General features: G+C 40.8%; 23 non-coding genes across 23 annotated transcripts; all 23 read left to right on the top strand.

Moving 5' to 3' along the window:
- The first annotated feature begins 365 nt into the window (after nucleotides 1-365).
- trnaa-ugc (transfer RNA alanine (anticodon UGC)) lies at nucleotides 366-437 on the top strand. The gene has a single exon. It is a non-coding gene; the product is annotated as a tRNA-Ala (tRNA).
- A 481-nt stretch (nucleotides 438-918) lies between these two features.
- On the top strand, nucleotides 919-990 carry trnat-cgu (transfer RNA threonine (anticodon CGU)). The gene has a single exon. It is a non-coding gene; the product is annotated as a tRNA-Thr (tRNA).
- A 1,138-nt stretch (nucleotides 991-2,128) lies between these two features.
- Nucleotides 2,129-2,200, top strand: trnaa-cgc (transfer RNA alanine (anticodon CGC)). Its single transcript has one exon. It is a non-coding gene; the product is annotated as a tRNA-Ala (tRNA).
- Nucleotides 2,201-3,876: 1,676 nt separating this feature from the next.
- trnaa-cgc (transfer RNA alanine (anticodon CGC)) lies at nucleotides 3,877-3,948 on the top strand. Its single transcript has one exon. It is a non-coding gene; the product is annotated as a tRNA-Ala (tRNA).
- A 1,668-nt stretch (nucleotides 3,949-5,616) lies between these two features.
- On the top strand, nucleotides 5,617-5,688 carry trnaa-cgc (transfer RNA alanine (anticodon CGC)). Its single transcript has one exon. It is a non-coding gene; the product is annotated as a tRNA-Ala (tRNA).
- Nucleotides 5,689-6,155: 467 nt separating this feature from the next.
- On the top strand, nucleotides 6,156-6,227 carry trnat-ugu (transfer RNA threonine (anticodon UGU)). Its single transcript has one exon. It is a non-coding gene; the product is annotated as a tRNA-Thr (tRNA).
- Nucleotides 6,228-7,368: 1,141 nt separating this feature from the next.
- Nucleotides 7,369-7,440, top strand: trnaa-agc (transfer RNA alanine (anticodon AGC)). The gene has a single exon. It is a non-coding gene; the product is annotated as a tRNA-Ala (tRNA).
- Nucleotides 7,441-7,907: 467 nt separating this feature from the next.
- trnat-ugu (transfer RNA threonine (anticodon UGU)) lies at nucleotides 7,908-7,979 on the top strand. The gene has a single exon. It is a non-coding gene; the product is annotated as a tRNA-Thr (tRNA).
- A 1,141-nt stretch (nucleotides 7,980-9,120) lies between these two features.
- On the top strand, nucleotides 9,121-9,192 carry trnaa-agc (transfer RNA alanine (anticodon AGC)). The gene has a single exon. It is a non-coding gene; the product is annotated as a tRNA-Ala (tRNA).
- Nucleotides 9,193-9,659: 467 nt separating this feature from the next.
- trnat-ugu (transfer RNA threonine (anticodon UGU)) lies at nucleotides 9,660-9,731 on the top strand. The gene has a single exon. It is a non-coding gene; the product is annotated as a tRNA-Thr (tRNA).
- A 1,138-nt stretch (nucleotides 9,732-10,869) lies between these two features.
- On the top strand, nucleotides 10,870-10,941 carry trnaa-ugc (transfer RNA alanine (anticodon UGC)). Its single transcript has one exon. It is a non-coding gene; the product is annotated as a tRNA-Ala (tRNA).
- A 467-nt stretch (nucleotides 10,942-11,408) lies between these two features.
- trnaa-cgc (transfer RNA alanine (anticodon CGC)) lies at nucleotides 11,409-11,480 on the top strand. Its single transcript has one exon. It is a non-coding gene; the product is annotated as a tRNA-Ala (tRNA).
- A 1,141-nt stretch (nucleotides 11,481-12,621) lies between these two features.
- trnaa-ugc (transfer RNA alanine (anticodon UGC)) lies at nucleotides 12,622-12,693 on the top strand. The gene has a single exon. It is a non-coding gene; the product is annotated as a tRNA-Ala (tRNA).
- Nucleotides 12,694-13,160: 467 nt separating this feature from the next.
- Nucleotides 13,161-13,232, top strand: trnat-cgu (transfer RNA threonine (anticodon CGU)). The gene has a single exon. It is a non-coding gene; the product is annotated as a tRNA-Thr (tRNA).
- A 3,291-nt stretch (nucleotides 13,233-16,523) lies between these two features.
- On the top strand, nucleotides 16,524-16,595 carry trnaa-cgc (transfer RNA alanine (anticodon CGC)). The gene has a single exon. It is a non-coding gene; the product is annotated as a tRNA-Ala (tRNA).
- Nucleotides 16,596-17,062: 467 nt separating this feature from the next.
- Nucleotides 17,063-17,134, top strand: trnat-cgu (transfer RNA threonine (anticodon CGU)). Its single transcript has one exon. It is a non-coding gene; the product is annotated as a tRNA-Thr (tRNA).
- A 1,679-nt stretch (nucleotides 17,135-18,813) lies between these two features.
- On the top strand, nucleotides 18,814-18,885 carry trnat-cgu (transfer RNA threonine (anticodon CGU)). Its single transcript has one exon. It is a non-coding gene; the product is annotated as a tRNA-Thr (tRNA).
- Nucleotides 18,886-21,236: 2,351 nt separating this feature from the next.
- Nucleotides 21,237-21,308, top strand: trnaa-ugc (transfer RNA alanine (anticodon UGC)). Its single transcript has one exon. It is a non-coding gene; the product is annotated as a tRNA-Ala (tRNA).
- Nucleotides 21,309-22,984: 1,676 nt separating this feature from the next.
- Nucleotides 22,985-23,056, top strand: trnaa-ugc (transfer RNA alanine (anticodon UGC)). Its single transcript has one exon. It is a non-coding gene; the product is annotated as a tRNA-Ala (tRNA).
- Nucleotides 23,057-24,733: 1,677 nt separating this feature from the next.
- Nucleotides 24,734-24,805, top strand: trnaa-ugc (transfer RNA alanine (anticodon UGC)). The gene has a single exon. It is a non-coding gene; the product is annotated as a tRNA-Ala (tRNA).
- Nucleotides 24,806-25,272: 467 nt separating this feature from the next.
- trnat-cgu (transfer RNA threonine (anticodon CGU)) lies at nucleotides 25,273-25,344 on the top strand. Its single transcript has one exon. It is a non-coding gene; the product is annotated as a tRNA-Thr (tRNA).
- Nucleotides 25,345-26,482: 1,138 nt separating this feature from the next.
- On the top strand, nucleotides 26,483-26,554 carry trnaa-ugc (transfer RNA alanine (anticodon UGC)). Its single transcript has one exon. It is a non-coding gene; the product is annotated as a tRNA-Ala (tRNA).
- A 467-nt stretch (nucleotides 26,555-27,021) lies between these two features.
- trnat-cgu (transfer RNA threonine (anticodon CGU)) lies at nucleotides 27,022-27,093 on the top strand. The gene has a single exon. It is a non-coding gene; the product is annotated as a tRNA-Thr (tRNA).
- The last annotated feature ends 907 nt before the right edge of the window (nucleotides 27,094-28,000 follow it).

Raw genomic sequence — 28,000 nt, 5'->3', positions numbered from 1 at the left:
TGTTTTTATTTACTTTCTGCTCTTTTGCACACCAGTATTTTTACTTGCACATCATCATCTGCTCATCTATCACTCCAGTATTAATTTGCTAAATTGTAATTACTTCGCTACTATGGCCTATTTTTGCCGTACCTCCTCATGCCATTTGCACACACTGTATATAGACTTTCTTTTTTTCTATTGTGTTATTGACTGTACGCTTGTTTATTCCATTTGTAACTCTGTGTTGTTGTTTGTGTCGCACTGCTTTGCTTTATCTTGGCCAAGTCGCAGTTCTAAATGAGAACTTGTTCTCCACTAGCTTACCTGGTTAAATTAAGATGAAATAACATTTAAAAAAGAAACGTTGCTTTCTTCCCCAGGAAGGGGATGTAGCTCAGTGGTAGAGCGCATGCTTTGCATGTATGAAGTCCTGGGTTCAATCCCCAGCTTCTCCATTTAAAATTATTGCATTGACCCAACTCCTACTTTACAGAATGTTGAAATTTTAAGCAGGAAACAGAGATGTGCTAAATAATTTGGTCTTGTAATCTGAAGAACATGCGTTCAATCCCAAGCGTTCAATCCCTGTTTGTAAATTTTTAGAACAGAAGTGGCATTGTTGCCAACTTTTATGGCGTCATTTTCAAAAACTGAAGTTCATGGGTTCGATCCCAGTCTGTACCTGGTTTAAGAATTGCTGCTATCATTTCATTGTAGTTTCAATGGAGTGGTGTATATAAAAAGTACATTGTATTGATATTGCATTTTATCTGCAAATGAAATGGGATGGAAGCTCAGAGGGGGAGTGCATGCAAGATATGTATGAGGTCCTCAGTTCAATCCCAAGATTCTCCACTGAGTTTATTTGTGTGCCAAATTCACATTTACACAACTACTACTTTCCAGAATGTTGATGTACAATTTGTAGAGTAAAGTGGCATGGTGGCCAAGTGGTAAGGCGTTGGTCTCGTAAACCGAAGATCATGGGTTCAAGTCCCGTCCGTGCCTTTATGAAAGACATCTGATATCATGGACCTGTGCTTTTATTGGAGGACTTTGCAGAAAAAGCAAGTTGTATCAATACTGCAACACAGCTATTATAGTAAGGGGATGTATCTCTATGGTAGAGCCAGTACTTTACATGTATGCGGTCCAACGATAATCCCCAACTTCTCTGTTGAGTGTAATTAGTTGTTAAATTATCTTTTGCACAACTCCCACTTTCCAGAATGTTGACGTTCTAAGAAGGAAATAGATATGCTAAATCATCTGTTTCTGTAAACTGAAGCACATGGGTTCAATCCTTGTTCCACGTTTATGGAAGATAGCTGATATTATGGAAATGTACATTCATTAGAACAGTGTAAAGAAAAGGTAAATTGTATTGATATGAACACTGCGACCTGTATGCTCTAGTCGGCTGGCCCTCGCTACCTATTCGTCACCAGACCCACTGGCACCAGGTCATCTATAAGTCTATGCTAGGTAAAGCTCCGCCTTATCTCAGCTCACTGGTCACGATAACAACATCGACCCGTAGCACGCGCTACAGCAGGTATATCTCACTGGTCATCCCCAAAGCCAACACCTCTTTTGGCCGCCTTTTCTTCCAGTTCTCTGCTGCCAATGACTGGAACGAATTGCAAAAATCGCTGAAGCTGGAGACTTATATTTCCCTCACTAACTTTAAACATCAGCTATCTGAGCAGCTAACCGATCGCTGCAGCTGTACATAGCCCATCTGTAAATAGCCCACCCAATCTACCTACCTCATCCACATATTGTTTTTATTTACTTTCTGCTCTTTGCACACCAGTATTTTTACTTGCACATCATCATCTGCTCATCTATCACTCCAGTATTAATTTGCTAAATTGTAATTACTTCGCTACTATGGCCTAATTTTTGCCGTACCTCCTCATGCCATTTGCACACACTGTATATAGACTTTCTTTTTTTCTAGTGTGTTATTGACTGTACGCTTGTTTATTCCATTTGTAACTCTATGTTGTTGTTTGTGTCGCACTGCTTTGCTTTATCTTGGCCAGGTCGCAGTTCTAAATGAGAACTTGTTCTCCACTAGCTTACCTGGTTAAATTAAGATGAAATAAAATAAAAAAAGATTTTTTTTTTTCTTTACCAGAAAGGGGATGTAGCTCAGTGGTAGAGCGCATGCTTCGCATGTATGAGGTCCTGGGTTCAATCCCCAGCTTCTCCATTTAAAATTATTGCATTGACCCAACTCCTACTTTACAGAATGTTGAAATTTTAAGCAGGAAACAGAGAAGTGCTAAATAACTTGGTCTTGTAATCTGAAGAACATGCGTTCAATCCCTGTTTGTACATTTATAGAACAGAAGTGGCATTGTTGCCAACTTTTATGGCGTCATTTTCAAAAACTGAAGTTCATGGGTTCGATCCCAGTCTGTACCTGGTTTAAGAATTGCTGCTATCATTTCATTGTAGTTTCAATGGAGTGGTGTATATAAAAAGTACATTGTATTGATATTGCATTTTATCTGCAAATGAAATGGGATGGAAGCTCAGAGGGGGAGTGCATGCAAAATATGTATGAGGTCCTCGGTTCAATCCCAAGATTCTCCACTGAGTTTATTTGTGGGCCAAATTCACATTTACACAACTACTACTTTCCAGAAAGTTGATGTATAATTTGTAGAGTAGAGTGGCGTGGTGGCCAAGTGGTAAGGTGTCGTTCTCGAAACCGAAGATCATGGGTTCAAATCCGGTCCGTGCCTGTATGAAAGACATCTGATATCATGGAACTGTGCTTTTATTGGAGGACTTTGCAAAAAAAGCAAGTTGTATCAATATTGCAACACAGCTATTATAGTAAGGGGATGTATCTCTATGGTAGAGCCAGTACTTTACATGTATGTGGTCCAACGTTAATCCCCAACTTCTCTGTTGAGTGTATTTAGTTGTTAAATTATCTTTTGCACAACTCCAACTTTCCAGAATGTTGACATTCTAAGAAGGAAATAGATATGCTAAATCATCTGTTTCTGTAAACTGAAGCACATGGGTTCAATCCTTGTTCCACGTTTATGGAAGATTGCTGATATTATGGAAATGTACTTTCATTAGAACAGTGTAAAGAAAAGGTAAATTGTATTGATATGACCACTGCGACCTGTATGCTCTAGTCGGCTGGCCCTCGCTACCTATTCGTCACCAGACCCACTGGCTCCAGGTCATCTATAAGTCTATGCTAGGTAAAGCTCTGCCTTATCTCAGCTCACTGGTCACGATAACAACACCCACCCGTAGCATGCGCTCCAGCAGGTATATCTCACTGGTCATCCCAAAAGTCAACACCTCCTTTGGCCGCCTTTCCTTCCAGTTCTCTGCTGCCAATGACTGGAACGAATTGCAAAAATCGCTGAAGCTGGAGACTTATATTTCCCTCACTAACTTTAAACATCAGCTATCTGAGCAGCTAACCGATCGCTGCAGCTGTACATAGCCCATCTGTAAATAGCCCACCCAATCGACCTACCTCATCCACATAATGTTTTTATTTTCTTTCTGCTCTTTTGCACACCAGTATTTCTACTTGCACATCATCATCAGCTCAACTATCAATCCAGTATTAATTTGCTAAATTGTAATTACTTCGCTACTATGGCCTATTTATTGCCTTACCTCCTCATGCCATTTGCACACACTGTATATAGACTTTCTTCTTTTCTATTGTGTTATTGACTGTACGCTTGTTTATTCCATTTGTAACTCTGTGTTGTTGTTTGTGTCGCACTGCTTTGCTTTAACTTGGCCAGGTCGCACTTCTAAATGAGAACTTGTTCTCCACTAGCTTACCTGGTTAAATAAAGATGAAATAAAATAAAAAACATAAACATTTTTTTTTCCCGGAAAGGGGATGTAGCTCAGTGGTAGAGTGCATGCTTCGCATGTATGAGGTCCTGGGTTCAATCCCCAGCTTCTCCATTTTAAATTATTGCATTGACTCAACTCCTACTTTACAGAATGTTTAAATTTTAAGCAGGAAACAGAGATGTGCTAATACTTTGGTCTTGTAATCTGAAGAACATGCGTTCAATCCCTGTTTGTACATTTATAGAACAGAAGTGGCATTGTTGCCAACTTTTATGGCGTCATTTTCAAAAACTGAAGTTCATGGGTTCGATCCCTGTCTGTACCTGGTTTAAGAATTGCTGCTATCATTTCATTGTAGTTTCAATGGAGTGGTGTATATAAAAAGTACATTGTATTGATATTGCATTTTATCTGCAAATGAAATGGGATGGAAGCTCAGAGGGAGAGTGCATGCAAATTATGTATGAGGTCCTCGGTTTAATCCCAAGATTCTCCACTGAGTTTATTTGTGTGCCAAATTCACATTTACACAACTACTACTTTCCAGAATGTTTATTTATAATTTGTAGAGTATGGTGGCAAAGTGGTAAGTCGTCGGTCTAGTAAACCGAGGATCATGGGTTCAAGTCCCGTCCGTGCCTGTATGAAAGACATCTGATATCATGGACCTGTGCATTTATTGGAGGACTTTCCAGAAAAAGCAAGTTGTATCAATATTGCAACACAGCTATTATAGTAAGGGGATGTATCTCTATGGTAGAGCCAGTACTTTAAATGTATGCGGTCCAACGTTAATCCCCAACTTCTCTGTTGATTGTATTTAGTTATTAAATTATCTTTTCCACAACTCCCACTTTCCAGAATGTTGACATTCTAAGAAGGAAATAGATATGCTAAATCATCTGTTTCTGTAAACTGAAGCACATGGGTTCAATCCTTGTTCGACGTTTATGGAAGATAGCTGATATTATGGAAATGTACATTCATTAGAACAGTGTAAAGAAAAGGTAAATTGTATTGATATGACCACTGCGACCTGTATGCTCTAGTCGGCTGGCCCTCGCTACCTATTCGTCACCAGACCCACTGGCTCCAGGTCATCTATAAGTCTATGCTAGGTAAAGCTCCGCCTTATCTCAGCTCACTGGTCACGATAACAACACCGACCCGTAGCACGCGCTACAGCAGGTATATCTCACTGGTCATCCCCAAAGCCAACACCTCCTTTGGCCGCCTTTCCTTCCAGTTCTCTGCTGCCAATGACTGGAACGAATTGCAAAAATCGCTGAAGCTGGAGACTTATATTTCCCTCACTAACTTTAAACATCAGCTATCTGAGCAGCTAACCGATCGCTGCAGCTGTACATAGCCCATCTGTAAATAGCCCACTCAATCTACCTACCTCATCCCCATGTTGTTTTTATTTACTTTCTGCTCTTTTGCACACCAGTATTTCTACTTGCACATCATCATCTGCTCATCTATTACTCCAGTGTTAATTTGCTAAATTGTAATTACTTTGCTACTATGGCCTATTTATTGCCTTACCTCCTCATGCCATTTGCACACACTGTATATAGACTTTCATTTTCTATTGTGTTATTGACTGTACGCTTGTTTATTCCATTTGTAACACTGTGTTGTTGTTTGTGTCGCACTGCTTTGCTTTATCTTGGCCAGGTCGCAGTTCTAAATGAGAACTTGTTCTCCACTAGCTTACCTGGTTAAATAAAGATGAAATAAAATTTTAAAAAGAAACATTTTTTTCTTTCCCAGAAAGGGGATGTAGCTCAGTGGTAGAGCGCATGCTTCGCATGTATGAGGTCCTGGGTTCAATCCCCAGCTTCTCCATTTAAAATTATTGCATTGACCCAACTCCTACTTTACAGAATGTTGAAATTTTAAGCAGGAAACAGAGATGTGCTAAATAATTTGGTCTTGTAATCTGAAGAACATGCGTTCAATCCCTGTTTGTACATTTATAGAACAGAAGTGGCATTGTTGCCAACTTTTATGGCGTCATTTTCAAAAACTGAAGTTCATGGGTTCGATCCCAGTCTGTACCTGGTTTAAGAATTGCTGCTATCATTTCATTGTAGTTTCAATGGAGTGGTGTATATAAAAAGTACATTGTATTGATATTGCATTTTATCTGCAAATGAAATGGGATGGAAGCTCAGAGGGGGAGTGCATGCAAAATATGTATGAGGTCCTCGGTTCAATCCCAAGATTCTCCACTGAGTTTATTTGTGTGCCAAATTCACATTTACACAACTACTACTTTCCAGAATGTTGATGTATAATTTGTAGAGTAGAGTGGCATGGTGGCCAAGTGGTAAGGCGTCGGTATTGTAAACCGAAGATCATGGGTTCAAATCCCGTCCGTGCCTGTATGAAGGACATCTGATATCATGGACCTGTGCTCTTATTGGAGGACTTTCCAGAAAAAGCAAGGTGTATCAATATTGCAACACAGCTATTATAGTAAGGGGATGTATCTCTATGGTAGAGCCAGTAATTTACATGTATGCGGTCCAACGTTAATCCCCAACTTCTCAGTTGATTGTATTTAGTTGTTAAATTATCTTTTGCACAACTCCCACTTTCCAGAATGTTGACATTCTAAGAAGGAAATAGATATGCTAAATCATCTGTTTCTGTAAACTGAAGCACATTGGTTCAATCCTTGTTCCACGTTTATGGAAGATAGCTGATATTATGGAAATGTACATTCATTAGAACAGTGTAAAGAAAATGTAAATTGTATTGATATGACCACTGCGACCTGTATGCTCTAGTCGGCTGGCCCTCGCTACCTATTCGTCACCAGACCCACTGGCTCCAGGTCATCTATAAGTCTATGCTAGGTAAAGCTCCGCCTTATCTCAGCTCACTGGTCACGATAACAACACCCACCCGTAGCACACGCTCCAGCAGGTATATCTCACTGGTCATCCCCAAAGCCAACACCCCCTTTGGCCGCCTTTCCTTCCAGTTCTCTGCTGCCAATGACTGGAACGAATTGCAAAAATCGCTGAAGCTGGAGACTTATATTTCCCTCACTAACTTTAAACATCAGCTATCTGAGCAGCTAACCAATCGCTGCAGCTGTACATAGCCCATCTGTAAATAGCCCACCCAATCTACCTACCTCATCCACATATTGTTTTTATTTACTTTCTGCTCTTTTGCACACCAGTATTTTTACTTGCACATCATAATTTGCTCATCTATCACTCCAGTATTAATTTGCTAAATTGTAATTACTTCGCTACTATGGCCTATTTTTTGCCGTACCTCCTCATGCCATTTGCACACACTGTATATAGACTTTCTTTTTTTCTATTGTGTTATTGACTGTACGCTTGTTTATTCCATTTGTAACTCTGTGTTGTTGTTTGTGTCGAACTGCTTTGCTTTATCTTGGCCAGGTCGCAGTTCTAAAGGAGAACTTGTTCTCCACTAGCTTACCTGGTTAAATAAAGATGAAATAAAATTAAAAAAAATAAACATTTTTTTCTTTCCCAGAGAGGGGATGTAGCTCAGTGGTAGAGCGCATGCTTAGCATGTATGAGGTCCTGGGTTCAATCCCCAGCTTCTCCACTTGAAGTTATTGCATTGACCCAACTCCTACTTTACAGAATGTTGAAATTTTAAGCAGCAAACAGCGATGTGCTAAATAATTTGGTCTTGTAATCTGAAGAACATGCCTTCAATCCCTGTTTGTACATTTATAGAACAGAAGTGGCATTGTTGCCAACTTTTATGGCGTCATTTTCAAAAACTGAAGTTCATGGGTTCGATCCCAGTCTGTACTTGGTTTAAGAATTGCTGCTATCATTTCATTGTAGTTTCAATGGAGTGGTGTATATAAAAAGTACATTGTATTGATATTGCATTTTATCTGCAAATGAAATGGGATGGAAGCTCAGAGGGGGAGTGCATGCAAGATATGTATGAGGTCCTCGGTTCAATCCCAAGATTCTCCACTGAGTTTATTTGTGTGCCAAATTCACATTTACACAACTACTACTTTCCAGAATGTTGATGTATAATTTGTAGAGTAGAGTGGCATGGTGGCCAAGTGGTAAGGCGTCGGTCTTGTAAACCGAAGATCATGGGTTCAAATCCCGTCCGTGCCTGTATGAAAGACATCTGATATCATGGACCTGTGCTCTTATTGGAGGAATTTCCAGAAAAAGCAAGGTGTATCAATATTGCAACACAGCTATTATAGTAAGGGGATGTATCTCTATGGTAGAGCCAGTAATTTACATGTATGAGGTCCAACGTTAATCCCCAACTTCTCAGTTGATTGTATTTAGTTGTTAAATTATCTTTTGCACAACTCCCACTTTCCAGAATGTTGACATTCTAAGAAGGAAATAGATATGCTAAATCATCTGTTTCTGTAAACTGAAGCACATTGGTTCAATCCTTGTTCCACGTTTATGGAAGATAGCTGATATTATGGAAATGTACATTCATTAGAACAGTGTAAAGAAAATGTAAATTGTATTGATATGACCACTGCGACCTGTATGCTCTAGTCGGCTGGCCCTCGCTACCTATTCGTCACCAGACCCACTGGCTCCAGGTCATCTATAAGTCTATGCTAGGTAAAGCTCCGCCTTATCTCAGCTCACTGGTCACGATAACAACACCGACCCGTAGCACGCGCTACTGCAGGTATATCTCACTGGTCATCCCCAAAGCCAACACCTCTTTTGGCCGCCTTTCCTTCCAGTTCTCTGCTGCCAATGACTGGAACGAATTGCAAAAATCGCTGAAGCTGGAGACTTATATTTCCCTCACTAACTTTAAACATGAGCTATCTGAGCAGCTAACCGATCGCTGCAGCTGTACATAGCCCATCTGTAAATAGCCCACCCAATCTACCTACCTCATCCACATATTGTTTTTATTTACTTTCTGCTCTTTTGCACACCAGTATTTTTACTTGCACATCATCATTTGCTCATCTATCACTCCAGTATTAATTTGCTAAATTGTAATTACTTCGCTACTATGGCCTATTTTTTGCCGTACCTCCTCATGCCATTTGCACACACTGTATATAGACTTTCTTTTTTTCTATTGTGTTATTGACTGTACGCTTGTTTATTCCATTTGTAACTCTGTGTTGTTGTTTGTGTCGCACTGCTTTGCTTTATCTTGGCCAGGTCGCAGTTCTAAAGGAGAACTTGTTCTCCACTAGCTTACCTGGTTAAATAAAGATGAAATAAAATTTAAAAAAATAAACATTTTTTTCTTTCCCAGAGAGGGGATGTAGCTTAGTGGTAGAGCGCATGCTTAGCATGTATGAGGTCCTGGGTTCAATCCCCAGCTTCTCCACTTGAAGTTATTGCATTGACCCAACTCCTACTTTACAGAATGTTGAAATTTTAAGCAGCAAACAGCGATGTGCTAAATAATTTGGTCTTGTAATCTGAAGAACATGCCTTCAATCCCTGTTTGTACATTTATAGAACAGAAGTGGCATTGTTGCCAACTTTTATGGCGTCATTTTCAAAAACTGAAGTTCATGGGTTCGATCCCAGTCTGTACTTGGTTTAAGAATTGCTGCTATCATTTCATTGTAGTTTCAATGGAGTGGTGTATATAAAAAGTACATTGTATTGATATTGCATTTTATCTGCAAACGAAATGGGATGGAAGCTCAGAGGGGGAGTGCATGCAAGATATGTATGAGGTCCTCGGTTCAATCCCAAGATTCTCCACTGAGTTTATTTGTGTGCCAAATTCACATTTACACAACTACTACTTTCCAGAATGTTGATGTATAATTTGTAGAGTAGAGTGGCATGGTGGCCAAGTGGTAAGGCGTCGGTCTTGTAAACCGAAGATCATGGGTTCAAATCCCGTCCGTGCCTGTATGAAAGACATCTGATATCATGGACCTGTGCTCTTATTGGAGGACTTTCCAGAAAAAGCAAGGTGTATCAATATTGCAACACAGCTATTATAGTAAGGGGATGTATCTCTATGGTAGAGCCAGTAATTTACATGTATGCGGTCCAACGTTAATCCCCAACTTCTCAGTTGATTGTATTTAGTTGTTAAATTATCTTTTGCACAACTCCCACTTTCCAGAATGTTGACATTCTAAGAAGGAAATAGATATGCTAAATCATCTGTTTCTGTAAACTGAAGCACATTGGTTCAATCCTTGTTCCACGTTTATGGAAGATAGCTGATATTATGGAAATGTACATTCATTAGAACAGTGTAAAGAAAATGTAAATTGTATTGATATGACCACTGCGACCTGTATGCTCTAGTCGGCTGGCCCTCGCTACCTATTCGTCACCAGACCCACTGGCTCCAGGTCATCTATAAGTCTATGCTAGGTAAAGCTCCGCCTTATCTCAGCTCACTGGTCACGATAACAACACCCACCCGTAGCACAAGCTCCAGCAGGTATATCTCACTGGTCATCCCCAAAGCCAACACCCCCTTTGGCCGCCTTTCCTTCCAGTTCTCTGCTGCCAATGACTGGAACGAATTGCAAAAATCGCTGAAGCTGGAGACTTATATTTCCCTCACTAACTTTAAACATCAGCTATCTGAGCAGCTAACCAATCGCTGCAGCTGTACATAGCCCATCTGTAAATAGCCCACCCAATCTACCTACCTCATCCACATATTGTTTTTATTTACTTTCTGCTCTTTTGCACACCAGTATTTCTACTTGCACATCATCATCTGCTCATCTATCACTCCAGTGTTAATTTGCTAAATTGTAATTACTTCGCTACTATGGCCTATTTATTGCCGTACCTCCTCATGCCATTTGCACACACTGTATATAGACTTTCTTTTTTTCTATTGTGTTATTGACTGTACGCTTGTTTATTCCATTTGTAACTCTATGTTGTTGTTTGTGTCGCACTGCTTTGCTTTATCTTGGCCAGGTCGCAGTTCTAAATGAGAACTTGTTCTCCACTAGCTTACCTGGTTAAATTAAGATGAAATAAAATAAAAAAAAGAAACATTTTTCTTTACCAGAAAGGGGATGTAGCTCAGTGGTAGAGCGCATGCTTTGCATGTATGAGGTCCTGGGTTCAATCCCCAGCATCTCCATTTAAAGTTATTGCATTGACCCAACTCCTACTTTACAGAATGTTGAAATTTTAAACAGGAAACAGAGATGTGCTAAATAATTTGGTCTTGTAATCTGAAGAACATGCGTTCAATCCCTGTTTGTACATTTATAGAACAGAAGTGGCATAGTTGCCAACTTTTATGGCGTCATTTTCAAAAACTGAAGTTCATGGGTTCGATCCCAGTCTGTACCTGGTTTAAGAATTGCTGCTATCATTTCATTATAGTTTCAATGGAGTGGTGTATATAAAAAGTACATTGTATTGATATTGCATTTTATCTGCAAATGAAATGGGATGGAAGCTCAGAGGGGGAGTGCATGCAAAATATGTATGAGGTCCTCGGTTCAATCCCAAGATTCTCCACTGAGTTTATTTGTGTGCCAAATTCACATTTACACAACTACTACTTTCCAGAATGTTGATGTACAACTTGAAGAGTGAAGTGGCATGGTGGCCAAGTGGTAAGGCGTCGGTCTCGCAAACAGAAAATCATGGGTTCAAGTCCCGTCCGTGCCTGTATGAAAGACTTCTGATATCGTGGACCTGTGGTTTTATAGGAGGACTTTCCAGAAAAAGCAAGTTGTATCAATATTGCAACACAGCTATTATAGTAAGGGGATGTATCTCTATGGTAGAGCCAGTACTTTACATGTATGCGGTCCAACGTTAATCCCCAACTTCTCTGTTGACTGTATTTAGTTGTTAAATTATCTTTTGCACAACTCCCACTTTCCAGAATGTTGACATTCTAAGAAGGAAATAGATATGCTAAATCATCTGTTTCTGTAAACTGAAGCACATGGGTTCAATCCTTGTTCCACGTTTATGGAAGATAGCTGATATTATGGAAATGTACATTCATTAGAACAGTGTAAAGAAAAGTTAAATTGTATTCATATGACCACTGCGACCTGTATGCTCTAGTTGGCTGGCCCTCGCTACCTATTCGTCACCAGACCCACTGGCTCCAGGTCATCTATAAGTCTATGCTAGGTAAAGCTCCGCCTTATCTCAGCTCACTGATCACGATAACAACACCGACCCGTAGCACAAGCTACAGCAGGTATATCTCACTGGTCATCCCCAAAGCCAACACCTCTTTTGGCCGCCTTTCCTTCCAGTTCTCTGCTGCCAATGACTGGAACGAATTGCAAAAATCGCTGAAGCTGGAGACTTATATTTCCCTCACTAACTTTAAACATCAGCTATCTGAGCAGCTAACCAATCGCTACAGCTGTACATAGCCCATCTGTAAATAGCCCACCCAATCTACCTACCTCATCCACATATTGTTTTTATTTACTTTCTGCTCTTTTGCACACCAGTATTTTTACTTGCACATCATCATCTGCTCATCTATCACTCCAGTATTAATTTGCTAAATTGTAATTACTTCGCTACTATGGCCTATTTTTTGTCGTACCTCCTCATGCCATTTGCACACACTGTATATAGACTTTCTTCTTTTCTATTGTGTTATTGACTGTACGCTTGTTTATTCCATTTGTAACACTGTGTTGTTGTTTGTGTCGCACTGCTTTGCTTTATCTTGGCCAGGTCGCAGTTCTAAATGAGAACTTGTTCTCCACTAGCTTACCTGGTTAAATAAAGATGAAATACATTTTTTAAAAATAAACATTTTTTTCTTTCCTACAAAGAGGATGTAGCTCAGTGGTAGAGCGCATGCTTTGCATGTACGAGGTCCTGGGTTCAATCCCCAGCTTCTCCATTACAAGTTATTGCATTGACCCAACTCCTACTTTACAGAATGTTGAAATTTTAAGCAGCAAACAGCGATGTGCTAAATAATTTGGTCTTGTAATCTGAAGAACATGCGTTCAATCCCTGTTTGTACATTCATAGAACAGACGTGGCATTGTTGCCAACTTTTATGGCGTCATTTTCAAAAACTGAAGTTCATGGGTTCGATCCCAGTCTGTACGTGGTTTAAGAATTGCTGCTATCATTTCATTGTAGTTTCAATGGAGTGGTGTATTTAAAAAGTACATTGTATTGATATTGCATTTTATCTGCAAATGAAATGGGATGGAAGCTCAGAGGGGGAGTGCATGCAAGATATGTATGAGGTCCTCGGTTCAATCCCAAGATTCTCCACTGAGTTTATTTGTGTGCCAAATTCACATTTACACAACTACTACTTTCCAGAATGTTGATGTATAATTAGTAGAGTAGAGTGGCATGGTGGCCAAGTGGTAAGGCGTCGGTCTCGTAAACCGAAGATAATGGGTTCAAGTCCTGTCCGTGCCTGTATGAAAGACATCTGATATCATGGACCTGTGCTTTTATTGGAGGACTTTGCAGAAAAAGCAAGTTGTATCAATATTGCAACACAGCTATTATAGTAAGGGGATGTATCTCTATGGTAGAGCCAGTACTTTACATGTATGCGGTCCAACGTTAATCCCCAACTTCTCTGTTGAGTGTATTTAGTTGTTAAATTATCTTTTGCACAACTCCCACTTTCCAGAATGTTGACATTCTAAGAAGGAAATAGATATGCTAAATCATCTGTTTCTGTAAACTGAAGCACATGGGTTCAATCCTTGTTCCACGTTTATGGAAGATAGCTGATATTATGGAAATGTACATTCATTAGAACAGTGTAAAGAAAAGGTAAATTGTATTGATATGACCACTGCGACCTGTATGCTCTAGTCGGCTGGACCTCGCTACCTATTCGTCACCAGACCCACTGGCTCCAGGTCATCTATAAGTCTATGCTAGGTAAAGCTCCGCCTTATCTCAGCTCACTGGTCACGATAACAACACCCACCCGTAGCACGCGCTCCAGCAGGTATATCTCACTGGTCATCCCCAAAGCCAACACATTTACATTTACATTTAAGTCATTTAGCAGACGCTCTTATCCAGAGCGATTTACAACACCTCCTTTGGCCGCCTTTCCTTCCAGTTCTCTGCTGCCAATGACTGGAACGAATTGCAAAAATCGCTGAAACTGGAGACATATTTCCCTCACTAACTTTACACATCAGCTATCTGAGCAGCTAACCGATCGCTGCAGCTGTACATAGGCCATCTGTAAATTGCCCACCCAATCTACCTACCTCATCAAGTTCTGGCCTGGTTTAGATCTTATCTGTCGGAAAGATATCAGTTTGTCTCTGTGAATGGTTTGTCCTCTGACAAATCAATTGTAAATTTTGGTGTTCCTCAAGGTACCGTTTTAGGACCACTATTGTTTTCACTATATATTTTACCTCTTGGGGATGTCATTCGAAAACATAATGTTAAATTTCACTGCTATGCGGACGACACACAGCTGTACATTTCAATGAAACATGGTGAAGCCCCAAAATTGCCCTCGCTAGAAGCCTGTGTTTCAGACATAAGGAAGTGGATGGCTGCAAACGTTCTACTTTTAAACTTGGACAAAACAGAGATGCTTGTTGTAGGTCCCAAGAAACAAAGAGATCTTCTGTTGAATCTGACAATTAATCTGGATGGTTGTACAGTCGTCTGAAATTAAACTGTGAAGAACCTCGGCGTTACTCTGGACCCTGATCTCTCTTTTGAGGAACATATCAAGACTGTTTCAAGGACATCTTTTTTCCATCTACGTAAAGTTTGCAAAAATCAGAAACTTTCTGTCCAAAAATGACGCAGAAAAATTAATCCATGCTTTTGTTACTTCTAAGCTGGACTACTGCAATGCTCTACTTTCCGGCTACCCAGATAAAGCACTAAACAAACTTCAGTTAGTGCTAAATACGGCTGCTAGAATCCTGACTAGAACCAAAAAATGTGATCATATTACTCCAGTGCTAGCCTCCCTACACTGGCTTCCTGTTAAGGCAAGGGCTGATTTCAAGGTTTTACTGCTAACCTACAAAGCATTACATGGGCTTGCTCCTACCTATCTTTCCGATTTGGTCCTGCCGTACATACCTACACATACGCTACGGTAACAAGACGCAGGCCTCCTAATTGTCCCTAGAATTTCTAAGCAAACGGCTGGAGGTAGGGCTTTCTCCTATAGAGCTCCATTTTTATGGAATGGTCTGCCTACCCATGTGAGAGAGGCAGACTCAGTCTCAACCTTTAAGTCTTTACTGAAGACTTATCTCTTCAGTAGGTCCTATGATTAAGTATAGTCTGGCCCAGGGGTGTGAAGGTGAACGGAAAGGCTGGAGCAACGAACCGCCCTTGCTGTCTCTGCCTTGCCGGTTCCCCTCTTTCCACTGGGATTCTCTGCCTCTAACCCTATTACAGGGGCTGAGTCACTGGCTTACTGGTGTTCTTCCATGCCGTCCATGGGAGGGGTGCGTCACTTGAGTGGGTTGAGTCACTGACGTGGTCTTCCTGTCTGTGTTGGCGTCCCCCCTTGGGTTGTGCCATGGAGGAGATCTTTGTGGGCTATACTCGGCCTTGTCTTGGGACGGTAAGTTGGTGGTTGTAGACATCCCTCTAGTGGTGTGGGGGCTGTGCTTTGGCAAAGTGGGTGGGGTTAAATCCTGCCTGTTTGGCCCTGTCCGGGGGTATCATCGGATGGGGCCACAGTGTCTTCTGATCCCTCCTGTCTCAGCCTCCAGTATTTATGCTGCAGTAGTTTATGTGTCGGGGGCTAGGGTCAGTCTGTTACATCTGGAGTATTTCTCTTGTCTTATCCGGTGTCCTGTGTGAATGTAAATATGCTCTCTCTAATTCTCTCTTTCTTTCTTTCTCTCGGAGGATCTGAGCCCTAGGACCATGCCTCAGGACTACCTGGCATGATGACTCCTTGCTGTCCCCAGTCCACCTGGCCATGCTGCTGCTCCAGTTTCAACTGTTCTGCCTGCGGCTATGGAACCCTGACCTGTTCACCGGACGTGCTTGTTGCACCCTTGACAACTACTATGATTATTATTATTTGACAATGCTTGTCATTTATGAACATTTTAACATCTTGACCATGTTCTGTTATAATATCCACCCGGCACAGCCAGAAGAGGACTGGCCACCCCTCATAGCCTGGTTCCTCTCTAGGTTTCTTCCTAGGTTTTTTTGCCTTTCTAGGGAGTTTTTCCGAGGGAGTTTTTCCTAGCCACCGTGCTTCTTTCACATGCATTGCTTGCTGTTTGGGGTATTAGGCTGAGTTTCTGTACAGCACTTTGAGATTTCAGCTGATGTACGAAGGGCTATATAAATCAATTTGATTTGATTTGATCCCCATATTGTTTTTATTTACTTTCTGCTCTTTTGCACACCAGTATTTCTACTTGCACATCATCATGTGCTCATCTATGACTCCAGTGTTAATTTGCTAAATTGTAATTACTTCGCTACTATGGCCTATTTATTGCCTTACCTCCTCATGCCATTTGCACACACTGAATATAGACTTTCTTTTTTTCTATTGTGTTATTGACTGTACGCTTGTTTATTCCATTTGTAACTCTATGTTGTTGTTTGTGTCGCACTGCTTTGCTTTATCTTGGCCAGGTCGCAGTTCTCAATGAGAACTTGTTCTCCACTGGCTTACCTGGTTAAATAAAGATGAAATAAAAAAAAATAAAAAAATAAAAAATCCTTTACCAGAAAGGGGATGTAGCTAAGTGGTAGAGAGCATGCTTCGCATGTATGAGGTCCTGGGTTCAATCCCCAGCTTCTCCATTTAAAATTATTGCATTTACCCAACTCCTACTTTACAAAATGTTGAAATTTTAAGCAGGAAACAGAGATGTGCTGAATAATTTGGTTTTGTAATCTGAAGAACGTGCGTTCAATCCCTGTTTGTACATTTATAGAACAGAAGAGGCATTGTTGCCAACTTTTATGGCGTCATTTTCAAAAACTGAAGTTCATGGGTTCGATCCCAGTCTGTACCTGGTTTAAGATTTGCTGCTATCATTTCATTGTAGTTTCAATGGAGTGGTGTATTTAAAAAGTACATTGTATTGATATTGCATTTTATCTGCAAATGAAATGGGATGGAAGCTCAGAGGGGGAGTGCATGCAAAATATGTATGAGGTCCTCGGTTCAATCCCAAGATTCTCCACTGAGTTTATTTGTGTGCCAAATTCACATTTACACAACTACTACGTTCCAGAATGTTGATGTATAATTTGTAGATTAGAGTGGCATGGTGGCCAAGTGGTAAGGCGTCGGTCTCGTAAACAGAAGATCATGGGTTAAAATCCCGTCCGTGCCTGTATGAAAGACACTTGATATCATGGACCTTTGCTTTTATTGGAGGACTTTCCAGAAAAAGCAAGTTGAATCAAAATTGCAACACAGCTATTATAGTAAGGGGATCTATCTCTATGTTAGAGCCAGTACTTTACATGTATGCGGTCCAACGTTAATCCCCAACTTCTCTGTTGATTGTATTTAGTTGTTAAATTATCTTTTCCACAACTCCCACTTTCCAGAATGTTGACATTCTAAGAAGGAAATAGATATGCTAAATCATCTGTTTCTGTAAACTGAAGCACATGGGTTCAATTCTTGTTCGACGTTTATGGAAGATAGCTGATATTATGGAAATGTACTTTCATTAGAACAGTGTAAAGAAAAGGTAAATTGTATTGATATGACCACTGCGACCTGTATGCTCTAGTCGGCTGGCCCTCGCTACCTATTCGTCACCAGACCCACTGGCTCCAGGTCATCTATAAGTCTATGCTAGGTAAAGCTCCGCCTTATCTCAGCTCACTGGTCACGACAACAACACCCACCCGTAGCACACGCTCCAGCATGTATATCTCACTGGTCATCCCCAAAGCCAACACCTCCTTTGGCCGCCTTTCCTTCCAGTTCTCTGCTGCCAATGACTGGAACGAATTGCAAAAATCGCTGAAGCTGGAGACTTATATTTCCCTCACTAACTTTAAACATCAGCTATCTGAGCAGCTAACCGATCGCTGCAGCTGTACATATCCCATCTATAAATAGCCCACCAAATCTACCTACCTCATCCACATATTGTTTTTATTTACTTTCTGCTCTTTTGCACACCAGTATTTTTACTTGCACATCATCATCTGCTCATCTATCACTCCAGTATTAATTTGCTAAATTGTAATTACTTCGCTACTATGGCCTATTTTTTGCCGTACCTCCTCATGCCATTTGCACACACTGTATATAGACTTTCTTTTTTTCTATTGTGTTATTGACTGTACGCTTGTTTATTCCATTTGTAACTCTATGTTGTTGTTTGTGTCGCACTGCTTTGCTTTATCTTGGCCAGGTTGCAGTTCTAAATGAGAACTTGTTCTCCACTAGCTTACCTGGTTAAATAAAGGTGAAATAAAATAAAAAAAGAAACATTTTTTTATTTCCCAGAAATGGGATGTAGCTCAGTGGTAGAATGCGTGCTTTGCATGTATGAGGTCCTGGGTTCAGTCCCCAGCTTCTCCATTTAAAATTATTGCATTGACCCAACTCCTACTTTACAGAATGTTGAAATTTTAAGCAGGAAACAGAGATGTGCTAAATAATTTGGTCTTGTAATCTGAAGAACATGCGTTCAATCCCTGTTTGTACATTTATAGAACAGAAGTGGCATTGTTGCCAACTTTTATGGCGTCATTTTCAAAAAGCTGAAGTTCATGGGTTCGATCCCAGTCTGTACCTGGTTTAAGAATTGCTGCTATCATTTCATTGTAGTTTCAATGGAGTGGTGTATATAAAAAGTACATTGTATTGATATTGCATTTTATCTGCAAATGAAATGGGATGGAAGCTCAGAGGGGGAGTGCATGCAAAATATGTATGAGGTCCTCGGTTCAATCCCAAGATTCTCCACTGAGTTTATTTGTGGGCCAAATTCACATTTACACAACTACTACTTTCCAGAATGTTGATGTATAATTCGTAGAGTAGAGTGGCATGGTGGCCAAGTGGTAAGGCGTCGGTCTCGTAAACCGAAGATCATGGTTTCAAGTCCTGTCTGTGCCTGTATGAATGAAATCTGATATCATGGACCTGTGCTCTTATTGGAGGACTTTCCAGAAAAAGCAAGGTGTATCAATATTGCAACACAGCTATTATAGTAAAGGGATGTATCTCTATGGTAGATCCAGTACTTTACATGTATGCGGTCCAATGTTAATCCCAACATCTCTCTTGATTGTATTTAGTTGTTAAATTATCTTTTGCACAACTCCCACTTTCCAGAATGTTGACATTCTAAGAAGGAAATAGATATGCTAAATCATCTGTTTCTGTAAACTGAAGCACATGGGTTCAATCCTTGTTCCACGTTTATGGAAGATAGCTGATATTATGGAAATGTACATTCATTAGAACAGTGTAAAGAAATGTAAATTGTATTGATATGACCACTGCGACCTGTATGCTCTAGTCGGCTGGCCCTCGCTACCTATTCGTCACCAGACCCACTGGCTCCAGGTCATCTATAAGTCTATGCTAGGTAAAGCTCCGCCTTATCTCAGCTCACTGAGATAAGGCGGACGGCTGGAGGTAGGGCTTTCTCCTATAGAGCTCCATTTTTATGGAATGGTCTGCCTACCCATGTGAGAGACGCAGACTCAGTCTCAACCTTTAAGTCTTTACTGAAGACTTATCTCTTCAGTAGGTCCTATGATTAAGTATAGTCTGGCCCAGGAGTGTGAAGGTGAACGGAAAGGCTGGAGCAACGAACCGCCCTTGCTGTCTCTGCCTTGTCGGTTCCCCTCTTCCCACTGGGATTCTCTGCCTCTAACCCTTTTACAGGGGCTGAGTCACTGACTTACTGGTGTTCTTCCATGCCGTCCATGGGAGGGGTGCGTCACTTGAGTAGGTTGAGCCACTGACGTGGTCTTCCTGTCTGGGTTGGCGCCCCCCCCTTGGGTTGTGCCGTGGCGGACATCTTTGTGGGCTATACTCGGCCTTGTCTTCGGACGGTAAGTTGGTGGTTGTAGATATCCCTCTAGTGGTGTGGGGGGCTGTGCTTTGGCAAAGTGGGTGGGGTTATATCCTGCCTGTTTGGCCCTGTCCGGGGGTATCATCGGATGGGGCCACAGTGTCTTCTGATCCCTCCTGTCTCAGCCTCCAGTATTTATGCTGCAGTAGTTTATGTGTCGGGGGGCTAGGGTCAGTCTGTTACATCTGGAGTATTCTCTTGTCTTATCCGGTGTCCTGTGTGAATGTAAATATGCTCTCTCTAATTCTCTCTTTCTTTCTTTCTTTCTTTCTTTCTCTCGGAGGACCTGAGCCCTAGGACTACCTGGCATGATGACTCCTTGCTGTCCCCAGTCCACCTGGCCATGCTGCTGCTCCAGTTTCAACTGTTCTGCCTGCGGCTACGGAACCCTGACCTGTTCACCGGATGTGCTTGTTGCACCCTCGACAATTACTATGATTATTATTATTTGACCATGCTGGTCATTTACGAACATTTTAACATCTTGACTATGTTCTGTTATAATATCCACCCGGCACAGCCAGAAGAGGACTGGCCACCCCTCATAGCCTGGTTCCTCTCTAGGTTTCTTCCTAGGTTTTTGGCCTTTCTCAGGAGTTTTTCCTAGGGAGTTTTTCCCAGCCACCGTGCTTCTTTCACATGCATTGCTTGCTGTTTGGGGTTTTAGGCTGGGTTTCTGTACAGCACTTTGAGATTTCAGCTGATGTACGAAGGGCTATATAAATAAATTTGATTTGATTTGATTTGATTTGGTCACGATAACAACACCGACCCGTAGCACGCGCTCCAGCATGTATATCTCACTGGTCATCCCCAAAGCCAACACCTCTTTTGGCCGCCTTTCCTTCCAGTTCTCTGCTGCCAATGACTGGAACGAATTGCAAAAATCGCTGAAGCTGGAGACTTATTTTTCCCTCACTAACTTTAAACATCAGCTATCTGAGCAGCTAACCGATCGCTGCAGCTGTACATAGCCCATCTGTAATTAGCCCACCCAATCTACCTAGCTCATCCACATATTGTTTTTTTTTAACTTTCTGCTCTTTTGCACACCAGTATTTTTACTTGCACATCATCATCTGCTCATCTATCACTCCAGTGTTAATTTGCTAAATTGTAATTACTTCGCTACTATGGCCTATTTATTGCCTTACCTCCTCATGCCATTTGCACACACTGTATATAGACTTTTTTTTCTATTGTGTTATTGACTGTACGCTTGTTTATTCCATTTGTAACACTGTGTTGTTGTTTGTGTCGCACTGCTTTGCTTTATCTTGGCCAGGTCGCAGTTCTAAATGAGAACTTGTTCTCCACTAGCTTACCTGGTTAAATAAAGATGTAATAAAATTTTAAAAAGAAACATTTTTTTCTTTCCTAGAAGGGGGATGTAGCTCAGTGGTAGAGCGCATGCTTTGCATGTATGAGGTCCTGGGTTCAATCCCCAGCTTCTCCATTTAAAATTATTGCATTGACCCAACTCCTACTTTACAGAATGTTGAAATTTTAAGCAGGAAACAGAGATGTGCTAAATAATTTGGTCTTGTAATCTGAAGAACATGCGTTCAATCCCTGATTGTACATTTATAGAACAGAAGTGGCATTGTTGCCAACTTTTATGGCGTCATTTTCAAAAACTGAAGTTCATGGGTTCGATCCCAGTCTGTATCTGGTTTAAGAATTGCTGCTATCATTTTATTGTAGTTTCAATGGAGTGGTGTATATAAAAAGTACATTGTATTGATATTGCATTTTATCTGCAAATGAAATGGGATGGAAGCTCAGAGGGGGAGTGCATGCAAGATATGTATGAGGTCCTCGGTTCAATCCCAAGATTCTCAACTGAGTTTATTTGTGTGCCAAATTCACATTTACACAACTACTACTTTCCAGAATGTTGATGTATAATTTGTAGAGTAGAGTGGCATGGTGGCCAAGTGGTAAGGGTTCGGTCTCGTAAACTGTAGATCGTGGGTTCAAATCCCGTCCGTGCCTGTATGAAAGACATCTGATATCATGGACCTGTGCTCTTATTGGAGGACTTTCCAGAAAAAGCAAGGTGTATCAATATTGCAACACAGCTATTATAGTAAGGGGATGTATCTCTATGGTAGAGCCAGTACTTTACATGTATGCGGTCCAACGTTAATCCCCAACTTCTCTGTTGAGTGTATTTAGTTCTTAAATTATCTTTTGCACAACTCCCACTTTCCAGAATGTTGACATTCTAAGAAGGAAATAGATATGCTAAATCATCTGTTTCTGTAAACTGAAGCACATGGGTTCAATCCTTGTTCCACGTTTATGGAAGATAGCTGATATTATGGAAATGTACATTCATTAGAACAGTGTAAAGAAAAGGTAAATTGTATTGATATGACCACTGCGACCTGTATGCTCTAGTCTGCTGGCCCTCGCTACCTATTCGTCACCAGACCCACTGGCTCCAGGTCATCTATAAGTCTATGCTAGGTAAAGCTCCGCCTTATCTCAGGTCACTGGTCACGATAACAACACCCACCCGTAGCACGAGCTCCAGCAGGTATATCTCACTGGTCATCCCCAAAGTCAACACCTCCTTTGGCCGCCTTTCCTTCCAGTTCTCTGCTGCCAATGACTGGAACGAATTGCAAAAATCGCTGAAGCTGGAGACATATTTCCCTCACTAACTTTAAACATCAGCTATCTGAGCAGCTAACCGATCGCTCCAGCTGTACATAGCCCATCTGAAAATAGCCCACCCAATCTACCTACCTCATCCACATATTGTTTTTATTTTCTTTCTGCTCTTTTGCACACCAGTATTTCTACTTGCACATCATCATCAGCTCAACTATCACTCCAGTGTTAATTTGCTAAATTGTAATTACCTCACTACCATGGCCTATTTATTACCTTACCTCCTCATGCCATTTGCACACACTGAATATAGACTATCTTTTTTTCTATTGTGTTATTGACTACGCTTGTTTATTCCATTTGTAACTCTATGTTGTTGTTTGTGTCGCACTGCTTTGCTTTATCTTGGCCAGGTTGCAGTTCTCAATGAGAACTTGTTCTCCACTAGCTTACCTGGTTAAATAAAGATGAAATAAAATTTAAAAAAAGAAAAAAAAAAATCTTTCCCAGAAAGGGGATGTAGCTCAGTGGTAGAGCGCATGCTTTGCATGTATGAGGTCCTGGGTTCAATCCCCAGCTTCTCCATTTAAAGTTATTGCATTGACCCAACTCCTACTTTACAGAATGTTGAAATTTTAAGCAGCAAACAGCGATGTGCTAAATAATTTGGTCTTGTAATCTGAAGAACATGCCTTCAATCCCTGTTTGTACATTTATAGAACAGAAGTGGCATTGTTGCCAACTTTTATGGCGTCATTTTCAAAAACTGAAGTTCATGGGTTCGATCCCAGTCTGTACTTGGTTTAAGAATTGCTGCTATCATTTCATTGTAGTTTTAATGGAGTGGTGTATATAAAAAGTACATTGTATTGATATTGCATTTTATCTGCAAATGAAATGGGATGGAAGCTCAGAGGGGGAGTGCATGCAAAATATGTATGAGGTCCTCGGTTCAATCCCAAGATTCTCAACTGAGTTTATTTGTGTGCCAAATTCACATTTACACAACTACTACTTTCCAGAATGTTGATGTATAATTTGTAGAGTAGAGTGGCATGGTGGCCAAGTGGTAAGGGTTCGGTCTCGTAAACTGTAGATCGTGGGTTCAAATCCCGTCCGTGCCTGTATGAAAGACATCTGATATCATGGACCTGTGCTCTTATTGGAGGACTTTCCAGAAAAAGCAAGGTGTATCAATATTGCAACACAGCTATTATAGTAAGGGGATGTATCTCTATGGTAGAGCCAGTACTTTACATGTATGCGGTCCAACGTTAATCCCCAACTTCTCTGTTGAGTGTATTTAGTTCTTAAATTATCTTTTGCACAACTCCCACTTTCCAGAATGTTGACATTCTAAGAAGGAAATAGATATGCTAAATCATCTGTTTCTGTAAACTGAAGCACATGGGTTCAATCCTTGTTCGACGTTTATGGAAGATAGCTGATATTATGGAAATGTACATTCATTAGAACAGTGTAAAGAAAAGGTAAATTGTATTGATATGACCACTGCGACCTGTATGCTCTAGTCGGCTGGCCCTCGCTACCTATTCGTCACCAGACCCACTGGCTCCAGGTCATCTATAAGTCTATGCTAGGTAAAGCTCAGCCTTATCTCAGCTCACTGGTCACGATAACAATACCCACCCGTAGCACGCGCTCCAGCAGGTATATCTCACTGGTCATCCCCAAAGCCAACACCTCCTTTGGCCGCCTTTCCTTCTAGTTCTCTGCTGCCAATGACTGGAACGAATTGCAAAAATCGCTGAAGCAGGAGACTTATATATCCCTCATTAACTTTTAACATCAGCTATCTGAGCAGCTAACCGATCGCTGCAGCTGTACATAGCCCATCTGTAAATAGCCCACCCAATCTACCTACCTCATCCACATATTGTTTTTATTTACTTTCTGCTCTTTTGCACACCAGTATTTTTACTTGCACATCATCATCTGCTCATCTATCACTCCAGTGTTAATTTGCTAAAATGTAATTACTTCGCTACTATGGCCTATTTATTATCTTACCTCCTCATGCCATTTGCACACACTGTATATAGACTTTCTTTTTTTCTATTGTGTTATTGACTGTACGCTTGTTTATTCCATTTGTAACTCTATGTTGTTGTTTGTGTCGCACTGCTTTGCTTTATCTTGGCCAGGTCGCAGTTCTAAATGAGAACTTGTTCTCCACTGGCTTACCTGGTTAAATTAAGATGAAATAAAATAAAAAAAAGAAACATTTTTCTTTACCAGAAAGGGGATGTAGCTCAGTGGTAGAGCGCATGCTTTGCATGTATGAGGTCCTGGGTTCAATCCCCAGCATCTCCATTTAAAATTATTGCATTGACCCAACTCCTACTTTACAGAATGTTGAAATTTTAAGCAGGAAACAGAGATGTGCTAAATAATTTGGTCTTGTAATCTGAAGAACATGCGTTCAATCCCTGTTTGTACATTTATAGAACAGAAGTGGCATTGTTGCCAACTTTTATGGCGTCATTTTCAAAAACTGAAGTTCATGGGTTCGATCCCAGTCTGTACCTGGTTTAAGAATTGCTGCTATCATTTCATTGTAGTTTCAATGGAGTGGTGTATATAAAAAGTACATTGTATTGATATTGCATTTTATCTGCAAATGAAATGGGATGGAAGCTCAGAGGGGGAGTGCATGCAAAATATGTATGAGGTCCTCGGTTCAATCCCAAGATTCTCCACTGAGTTTATTTGTGTGCCAAATTCACATTTGCACAACTACTACTTTCCAGAATGTTGATGTATAATTTCTAGAGTAGAGTGGCATGGTGGCCAAGTGGTAAGGCGTTGGTCTCGTAAACCGAAGATCATGGGTTCAAGTCCCGTCCGTGCCTGTATGAAAGACATCTGATATCATGGACCTGTGCTCTTATTGGAGGACTTTCCAGAAAAGCAACGTGTATCAATATTGCAAGACAGCTCTTATAGTAAGGGGATGTATCTCTATGGTAGATCCAGTACTTTACATGTATGCGGTCCAAAGTTAATCCCCAACTTCTCTGTTGAGTGTATTTAGTTGTTAAATTATCTTTTCCACAACTCCCACTTTCCAGAATGTTGACATTCTAAGAAGGAAATAGATATGCTAAATCATCTGTTTCTGTAAACTGAAGCACATGGGTTCAATCCTTGTTCCACGTTTATGGAAGATAGCTGATATTATGGAAATGTACATTCATTAGAACAGTGTAAAGAAAAGGTAAATTGTATTGATATGACCACTGCGACCTGTATGCTCTAGTCGGCTGGCCCTCGCTACCAATTCGTCACCAGACCCACTGGCTCCAGGTCATCTATAAGTCTATGCTAGGTAAAGCTCCGCCTTATCTCAGCTCACTGGTCACGATAACAACACCCACCCGTAGCACGCGCTACAGCAGGTATATCTCACTGGTCATCCCCAAAGCCAACACCTCCTTTGGCCGCCTTTCCTTCCAGTTCTCTGCTGCCAATGACTGGAACGAATTGCAAAAATCGCTGAAGCTGGAGACTTATATTTCCCTCAATAACTTTTAACATCAGCTATCTGAGCAGCTAACCGATCGCTGCAGCTGTACATAGCCCATCTGTAAATAGCCCACCCAATCGACCTACCTCATCCACATATTGTTTTTATTTTCTTTCTGCTCTTTTGCACACCAGTATTTCTACTTGCACATCATCATCAGCTCAACTATCACTCCAGTGTTAATTTGATAAATTGTAATTACTTCGCTACTATGGCCTATTTATTGCCTTACCTCCTCATGCCATTTGCACACACTGTATATAGACTTTCTTTTTTTCTATTGTGTTATTGACTGTACGCTTGTTTATTCCATTTGTAACTCTGTGTTGTTGTTTGTGTCGCACTGCTTTGCTTTATCTTGGCCAGGTCGCAGTTCTAAAGGAGAACTTGTTCTCCACTAGCTTACCTGGTTAAATAAAGATGAAATAAAATAAAAAAATAAACATTTTTTTCTTTCCCAGAAAGGGGATGTAGCTCAGTGGTAGAGCGCATGCTTTGCATGTATGAGGTCCTGGGTTCAATTCCCAGCTTCTCCATTTAAAATTATTGCATTGACCCAACTCCTACTTTACAGAATGTTGAAATTTTAAGCAGGAAACAGAGATGTGCTAAATAATTTGATCTTGTAATCTGAAGAACATGCGTTCAATCCCTGTTTGTACATTTATAGAACAGAAGAGGCATTGTTGCCAACTTTTATGGCGTCATTTTCAAAAACTGAAGTTCATGGGTTCGATCCCAGTCTGTACCTGGTTTAAGAATTGCTGCTATCATTTCATTGTAGTTTCAATGGAGTGGTGTATATAAAAAGTACATTGTATTGGTATTGCATTTTATCTGCAAATGAAATGGGATGGAAGCTCAGAGGGGGAGTGCATGCAAAATATGGATGAAGTCCTCGGTTCAATCCCAAGATTCTCCACTGAGTTTATTTGTGTGCCAAATTCACATTTACACAACTACTACTTTCCAGAATGTTGATGTATAATTTGTAGAGTAGAGTGGCATGGTGGCCAAGTGGTAAGGCGTCGGTCTCGTAAACTGAAGATTATGGGTTCAAATCCCGTCGGTGCCTTTATGAAAGACATCTGATATCATGGACCTGTGCTTTTATTGGAGGACTTTCCAGAAAAAGCAAGTTGTATCAATATTGCAACACAGCTATTATAGTAAGGGGATGTATCTCTATGGTAGATCCAGTACTTTACATGTATGCGGTCCAACGTTAATCCCCAACTTCTCTGTTGATTGTATTTAGTTGTTAAATTATCTTTTGCACAACTCCCACTTTCCAGAATGTTGACATTCTAAGAAGGAAATAGATATGCTAAATCATCTGTTTCTGTAAACTGAAGCACATGGGTTCAATCCTTGTTCGACGTTTATGGAAGATAGCTGATATTATGGAAATGTACATTCATTAGAACAGTGTAAAGAAAAGGTAAATTGTATTGATATGACCACTGCGACCTGTATGCTCTAGTCGGCTGGCCCTCGCTACCTATTCGTCACCAGACCCACTGGCTCCAGGTCATCTATAAGTCTATGCTAGGTAAAGCTCCGCCTTATCTCAGCTCACTGGTCACGATAACAACACCCACCCGTAGCACGCGCTACAGCAGGTATATCTCACTGGTCATCCCCAAAGCCAACACCTCCTTTGGCCGCCTTTCCTTCCAGTTCTCTGCTGCCAATGACTGGAACGAATTGCAAAAATCGCTGAAGCTGGAGACTTATATTTCCCTCACTAACTTTAAACATCAGCTATCTGAGCAGCTAACCGATCGCTGCAGCTGTACATAGCCCATCTGTAAATAGCCCACCCAATCTACCTACCTCATCCACATATTGTTTTTATTTACTTTCTGCTCTTTTGCACACCAGTATTTCTACTTGCACATCATCATCTGCTCATCTATCACTCCAGTGTTAATTTGCTAAATTGTAATTACTTCGCTACTATGGCCTATTTATTGCCTTAC

Source organism: Salmo trutta, unplaced genomic scaffold (genome assembly GCF_901001165.1).
Source record: "Salmo trutta unplaced genomic scaffold, fSalTru1.1, whole genome shotgun sequence".
In the NCBI taxonomy this organism is placed as follows: Eukaryota; Metazoa; Chordata; class Actinopteri; order Salmoniformes; family Salmonidae; genus Salmo; species Salmo trutta.
Note: the sequence above shows the minus strand (reverse complement) of the source record. Positions and strands in the feature narration are given on the sequence as shown.